This window comes from Lygodium microphyllum, chromosome 21, assembly GCF_053477565.2.
Source record: "Lygodium microphyllum isolate KBCC chromosome 21, Lygodium_microphyllum_v1.1.10, whole genome shotgun sequence".
NCBI classification, from domain to species: domain Eukaryota; kingdom Viridiplantae; phylum Streptophyta; class Polypodiopsida; order Schizaeales; family Lygodiaceae; genus Lygodium; species Lygodium microphyllum.
Window position 1 is genome coordinate 115,565,916 of NC_141155.1, and position 7,893 is coordinate 115,573,808.

The following is a 7,893-nucleotide window of genomic DNA, read 5'->3' on the forward strand; positions in this document are numbered from 1 at the left end:
TGGAAACAAAGTAAAGTTCTCAATAATTGTGGTTACATTTCTTAATTGAAGACATATGGGGGGACAATGAGCGATCCTCGATAAAATATTACATGTAATAAGTTAGGGTATGCATTGCGACATATACTTTTAGGGCTACAATATTATAAGATTTTATGTGGTTAAAGCCTCAACAAGATAATGATATTGTATCTTAATAGCATACGACTGAAATTGATTTGTATAATAGCATACAGTAGCAAAGAAGCCTTTTTGCTATAATGTAGTTAAACATTTTCTATTATCTTAAGTTCTCTAGTTCATAAATGATAATCTAAAGCAATAAGTGTTTGAAAGCACTATCATTGTTGACTCTCGTAGTAGCAAAATTATTACTCTCTTTGGTATGTAGTTGTTAAATTGAAATGTAACCTTGTCCAAGGAGTAACTTGAGGACTCTATGATTTCTAGATTATTCCTTCAATAGCATTTGATCTATAGATAAATGTGGTTTCCTTGGAAAACATGCTTGGTAATATAATACATGTTTCAAGTTCTTCATGATAGTATGAGACATTAGGTTGTTGGCATATGGCCTACATGTTTACTTCACTTGGAACTTACATATATAATTTCAATATTTGAATTTATCTATTAGTTGAGTTTTTTAAAAATAATAAGCTACATCTAAATTTAAGAATAATAGAATTGTTATTTTTATTATTATTGGTTGATAGGTTTTTGATAGGCATTGGCTCAAATTTATTACTGAGTAGACCCTAACACTACTCTAGTCATATAAATTCATTGAGAGACACCTCATCCTTTAAAATTTTTAGGTATGATTACATCTCTTGAACTTAATATTTTGATTCCTTAAGGTTTATATAGGTATCCTTTAGCCAATAGTTTCAATTACATCATTATATTAAATATTAATGATAAATCTTGGTTTCTCTTGCTTACAATGATGAATATCATGAGACTTTTCACTAAATATTATGTATATTAGATAAGTTAGGTGTTAATTGCAAGGAGAAAATGATCTACAATTTGTTGGAAAGAAAATGTTTTTTGTAAAATTCATTAGATGTTCTATTGAGAGTTGGGCTTGCTATTGTGCAAATTTTATTGATAAAATGGCATTATGAGGTTGTAACTTGCATTAGTCAATTTTTTGATCAAGACTAAGGTCTAAGGTATAGAATAAGAGGTCAAGGTTGGATACTCAAGGGGATGGGGAAACCCTAACCCTAGAATTTATGTGTAAAAAGGATGGAAAGTAATGGAACAAGCTATTCATGTGTATGCAAACTTTGCCTTCTGGCCTTCTTGCAACTTTTGTGCCTTTAGAGTGGAAGTGAAGGAGAGGGGGTGTGAATGTATGTGTGGAGTAAGGGACATGGTTATGCAAGCTCCTTGCATCCTATCCTTTTCTTGTCCAACCCATCTCTTTGCTAAATACTTATATGAAAGTGGGAGTGTGTGAGTTGAGAGCATCAGTGGGTGAGGGATGTGGATCAAAAGCCTCCTTCTCCTCTTCATCTCCTTCAGGTCATCATTGGTGTCTCTATGCATTATGCATGTGGTAATAGTAGGAGCAAGATCAAAGGTGAAGAAGCATACACATGGATTGAGGATGACCTAGCCAATGCAATGACTATAATGTGGTAAGTATAGGCAAGTACATTCTCTCATTGTTTACTCATAGATGTGGCATGTGAGTAGACTAGGTGAGAGCTAGTCACATGCTTTGTATGTCAAAACTCAAGAACAAAGACATGTCAGCCCCCTAACTACTCACATGCTTTGCATTATAAAATAGAAGGGTTGTCCATGCACCAATTGCAAAACATGTGATATAGTTAGATCTTGTTTGTAGATCGAGTTGAATGCACAAAATTACTTTCATTAGATGCAATGAGTTCTATGCATTGCTTCATCATAGAATGATTAAGTCATGGTTAGGAGTAACAAGTGTATCTTCTTTTAACTTTATTCTATAATAAAACTTTAAAAATAAATAAATAAATGAATGAATAATAAAAATAATGAGATTTGCCTATTTTCGTGTTTGTTATCATCTTCATCACTAGTAGTATCAATATATCATCAACATCCATCACTTGTAGATTATGAATATATATATATATATATATATATATATATATATATATATATATATATATATATATATATAAGGACACACACACACATAGATATAGATAGAGAGAAAGAAAAAAGGGAGAAATAAAGAGGGAGATAGAGGAGAGTGAAAGTAATAAGATATCATGACACCATTGAGTTGAAGTCTCACACACACACACACACACACACACACACACACACACACACACACACACACACACACACACACACACACACACACACACACACACACACACACACACACACACACACACACACACACACACACACACACACACACACACACACACACACACACACACACACACACACATAGAGAGAATGAAAAAAGGGAGAAATAAAGAGCAAGAGAGAGGAGAGTGAAAGTAATAAGATATCATGACACCATTGAGTTGAAGTCTTACCTCATACCTCCTTCACTACAAAATATCCTCCATACATAAACTTTGAGAATCAACCTATTGATCCATTATCAATAGCCTCTCCCCTATTCTAACCGAACCCCATCTCAATCTATATTTCCTTTTAACTACATCCTTGTTTCTCTTATTCTCTATCCTCAATCCATCTAAGATAGCTCTAGCCTCAAAAATATCCATTGTCCAAAAGTTACCCTATCATAAACTCCTACAAGAGTCATCCTCCTTCATAAGCTAAAGCACCACTTTTACACTTGGGCAAACTCTACACCTTTGCCTTGTCTTTTTTGCCTTGCCAAGTGTTGATTCAAGGACATACAAGCTTTAGAAGACCAAAAAATACCCAAGGAAGAATGGGAGAGAGATGCACTAGGAGAGTTTGTGTGTAAAAATGTCTTGGAGAACCATCGTTAGGCCATCTAATAGTAGAACTTGGGACTACTATTACTCCTACATTGCATTTGGATTCTATGAGTGCTATTCAGCTGCCCAACTGTGTGCTTGGTACTTAGAAAGTACATTTTATTATTTATTATAGTTGTGAAAATATATAAATTCAAAGGCTAGATAGAGTATAGAACAACTATGCGAGATTCAATGATCCATATGAATATCTTTGAACTTAAGTAGATGGAGAATAATGTAGTCATCTAGGAGGGAACTTTTGAAAGAAGCACCCCCTCTCTTGGTGAGGCTAATCCTTGCAAAATGAGATGTCTTAAGATTAGCTAAATTATTTTTACTTACAATGATAGAAGGATTATTCAGTAGCTAAAACAAATCCATCATTAAAAGTTAATCCTTTATGTGGATGATATGTTGATAGTTGGGAAAAATAAGTATGAGATTGATGCTTTAAAGAAAAGGTTAATGCAAATCTTTAAAATGAAGGATTTGGGAGCAATCTCATGTATGCTATGACTATGACTTGCTTTTGAACATCGCTTTTATAGTTGGAGTAGTGAGTAGATATGTCAAATCTTGGTAAGAAGCATTAGAAATTAGTGAAAGGCAACTTGAGGTACCTAAGTGGTACAAGGGATATGCATATATGCTTTGGGAGGAGTAAGAGTGGTAATATCAGATGCAGACTACACAAGAAATGTTGACATGAAAAAGTCAACCTCATGAACGAATATATTTCCCTACCCACCAATTGATCCAAAATTTGGTCAATAAACGACAACGGGTACTAATCTTTAAGGCTTGTGCTAGATCACCCGAATCAAAGTCAACTCATGTCACACTTGGTTCAAAGAGAGTGAGAATGAGGGGGAGTGTAGCACATTTATCCCTTTGTTCATAAGGCATAGCCTCACATTAGTCCCCTAAAACAACATGAAGTCTAGGTTCTAATGAAGCCTCTAATTAATCAATGTTTAATTTTTTGATTTGATGTATTATTTGAAGAAACTCTTGGCTCACTGAGACCACCCTTCCTTAGGATAGATTGGTTGGGGGATATGCCCTCCTACTACTCTCAATGGATCGGTTTAGTTACCTACCACACTTATATTTTAACAAATAAAAATAGCTACCTTAATTAATCCGTTAGGACATTGGGTTCATTCACATAATTCAAAGTCATGATATTCAAACAAGAGAAAACAAATCTTTATCAAATAATTTTTATTCATCTTAAAGGATCTTATTACAAATTCTTCTTTTGCCGGTAGTACTGAAGTAACAACTCGAAGATTTCTACCCTTAACTAGTAACAAGGTTCTTAGGAATTTCATCCAGAGTTATGTAGGGGTTAGGTAGCTCATAGGAGCCTAAGGGATTTACTAGCAAGAGCCCCCTTGATACCCTCACCTCTTCTTGTCCAATGGTTTTTCTACATAGAGAGACCTCTCACCATCGGGGGCAGTCCGACGAGCTCTTTGAGGTGGTAAAAATCGATCCCTTGGTGTAAGGTTCTACATTGGCCTTGGGTGAGGTCTAGCATGATTTTTCATTTTATCCTATTGTAATTTGGATTCAATTAGGATCCTAAAATTGTACATTACAAACATCTAACCACATATTCAAAAATTTGGGAATTTTCATAAAGTTTGGGAATTCCTAATGTGATTCATATTTGGACAGATGGCCAAATCTTATCCCTTTACTTGAAGGTGAAAATTTCCCTAGATACTATATAAGCAATCCCCCCAAGTTCCACTCTCAAGTATGGGGTTGAGATTTAGCTACTTGGTCAAATCTTTACTCCTTATTTGAAAGTGGAACTTGAGGATTCCCCAATTCTCTAATATGGTACTATCTCTTTCCAAGTGCATCAAGCAATCCTTTGTATGCCTATGGAAATCACACACATGGTTGCAATAAGTAGGATTTAACCTAGTAGGCAGTCTTTTTAACATTCCATTGGTCTTCTCTTCTCCTTGGGAGTTTCTAGGAGTTTCAATCTAGTAACCTTTATCGATTTTTTCTCCAAGTGAATAGTCAATTTACTTAAATGTTTGGGGTCTTTGATTGAGTTCCTTACTCGAAGAGTAGGCGACCAATCTATTGAGAACTTCTATTGTTGGTTAAAGTTAGGCATATTTCCCTATGTTTTTGATGGGATAATGATAAGTCTTCAGCTTATTTTAGGTAAACTAGCCTTGACTTTGGAGATTGTCTAATGAAAACTCATTTAAAGGTCATTGCTAAATAATTTACCAAGTTGTGTATTTTATTTTTTGGAGTGATTTACATATTTAATGTTTTCAAGTGAAGGATCATTGGATCCTTTCATTTGTTACTCCAAGTAACATCCAAGTTCTAGGTAGGTTTACCCTAACTAATTTTAAGATATTGTATCACGTTTTAAATTAAAGTAAAAGTATCAACTTTTTATGATTGTAGAACTTATTTAATTTTGACAAGTGCAATTTATCTCATCAAAAGGTAAAATTTCCCAAGTACTTATGTATTAGCAAAGTAACAAGTCATTTTTTGAAAAAAAAACCTTTCTTTTTCGAATGACCTAACATGCCATAAATTATTGATATGTTTCTTTTAGCTAAAATGAGACTTTATGAAATTTCCTAGTTAATTTTTTTGTAAGTTATTGTTTGTTCATAGTTCCAATACATTTGGGCTAAAATGAGCAACCCATCACTTGATCCTAATGTTACGATATTTTTTATTGTTCTCTTCCTTATATAGAAATATAGAAAACTTTAGTATTAAGATTTCAAGGCATTCCATTTTTAACTAATAATATTCTAAAACCAATAATCCTAGATTATTCCTTTGTCTTTGTTGTATTAAAAAATTCCATAAATTATGAAACAATCTTGTTTAATGAAGGAAACCATTGTTATATTTTCATTTTCCCTCTTAATTGATTTAAACTCTATAAAGGAAAAACCTGGAATTGATTGGCTAGTGACGGGGGGCATTGTCCATGCTTGTGGGTTCATTCGCGACTCTAACAATTCCACTCTAGAGCTTCACTTCTTTGGGGGGGATATCACAGATGGAAGCTCCTTACGTACGATGTTCCATTGGTGGTCTTGAATGGTGCACCCATTAGTCTTAACTGGCTAGGATAGAGGTGATAGGGCCTTCGTGAGATAAGGCCTTTACAAGAGGGGTATTAGAGTTGTTGTGATAAGTGTTAGAACCTTTGAAGAAAGCGGATAGAACCTCCAGAATTTGGGGAAAAAGGTAGGTCCTTGCATGATAATGATGGCTTTCTTGTGCTTGAAATGGATAGTCCTAGATTGCTAGAGTGATCCTCACTCCCTTTCCTTTCCTTCTTCTTCTTAACCTCTCGCTCTCTCTTATTTTCTTTGTTCTTTTACTCTTCTCCATTTCTTTCTTATCCTCTTATTCTCTTCTTCTCTATTCCCTTCTTCTTCTTCTCTCTCCACTATACCCTCCTTCCCTTCCACTACTCTCTCTCTCTCTGTCTCTCTATCTCTATCTCTATCTCTCTCTATCTCTAGTGTGCTGTGATGAACAAGAGAACTAGCCTTAGCATCTAAGGTAAGGATTTTATAGCTTTATGTGAAGGTTATTAGCCTCTCACTTCCTTGGCTTTGTCATCTACTTGAGTTTTGTGTGTATGTGTGAGTGTGCCTGTTCGCTTCTCTCTCTCTCTCTCTCTCTCTCTCTCTCTCTCTCTCTCTCTCTCTCTCTCTCTCTCTCTCTCTCTCTCTCTCTCTCTCTCTCTCTCTCTCTGCCCTCAAGGTAGTTCATCATGGCCAAACTTGTGTGGAGAGTAGGGGGGTTTGATGCGTTTGAGGTGGAAGTAGTAGTGTGCTGATTGTTCGGTTTGAAAGGGAGGCGTGGTGATGGATTTGAGGATGATGGCACCGACGTTGATGAATATGATAGTAGCCTAATCAATCGACATTGATCAAAATCCATTTTTTTCTTTTTAAAAAATAATATATAAAATTTTTTAACTGTTATTAACCTTTAAAACCCCCCCAGCATTGATTCACACGTGTGGGAAAAAAAAATCCTCATCTCAAAAGAAACCGAGGATGTTATTTATGTAGGGTTTCCTCTTCAAACCAAGTGGCATCATCTTAGGGTAATCGTTCCACTAGATGACGTATTTCCTAATGGTTCTACTTTTGTTGAGAATTTGATATTTTATATCAAGTATCCTATCAAGTTGAAGCTTAAGGACTCGGCCTAGCATTACAATTTTTTGATCATCAAGAATAAGATCAGGATTGACTACATAGCCTTTTAATATGCTAATATGAAATACATTTTTAACTTTCAAGTGCTCAGAGGGTTGTAACTTGTAAGCATTGAGTCCTAAACACTTGAGAATATTATATGGCCCACAATACCTTAGGTTGTTTCTTCAATTGTCCCACGGGCAAGGAACTCTTCTTAGGGTGGACACAAATAAAGATAATTTCTCCCTCCTTATATATTTGCTCTTGCCTTCATAAATCAACATATGATTTTTGTTGATCCTTAGTTGCTTGGATATCTTGTCCGATAGTCTTAACCTGCTCATCCATTTCTTTCAACATTTTTTGGAAGTTTCTATCTTTAGAGTAGGATTGGAAAAGTTCAATTGGTGTAATACGTTCTTGTCCATACAATGGTTGGAATGGAGCCATCTAAATTCTTTGATGATAGGATACATTGGTAGATATTGTATTCACTCCTTGGCTTCTATGAAATAATAAGATCTAAGTATGCCTTCAATAACTTGATTTGCATGCTCTATTTGACCATCATTTGGGGATGGTAGGCTGTACTAAAGAAAAGTTGCGTATCAATGGTCTCAAATAAGCTCTTCTAGAAGTGAGAAGTGAAGAGAGAATCATAATCGCTAACAATCCTCTTGAAAGGGAAGTGGAATCCA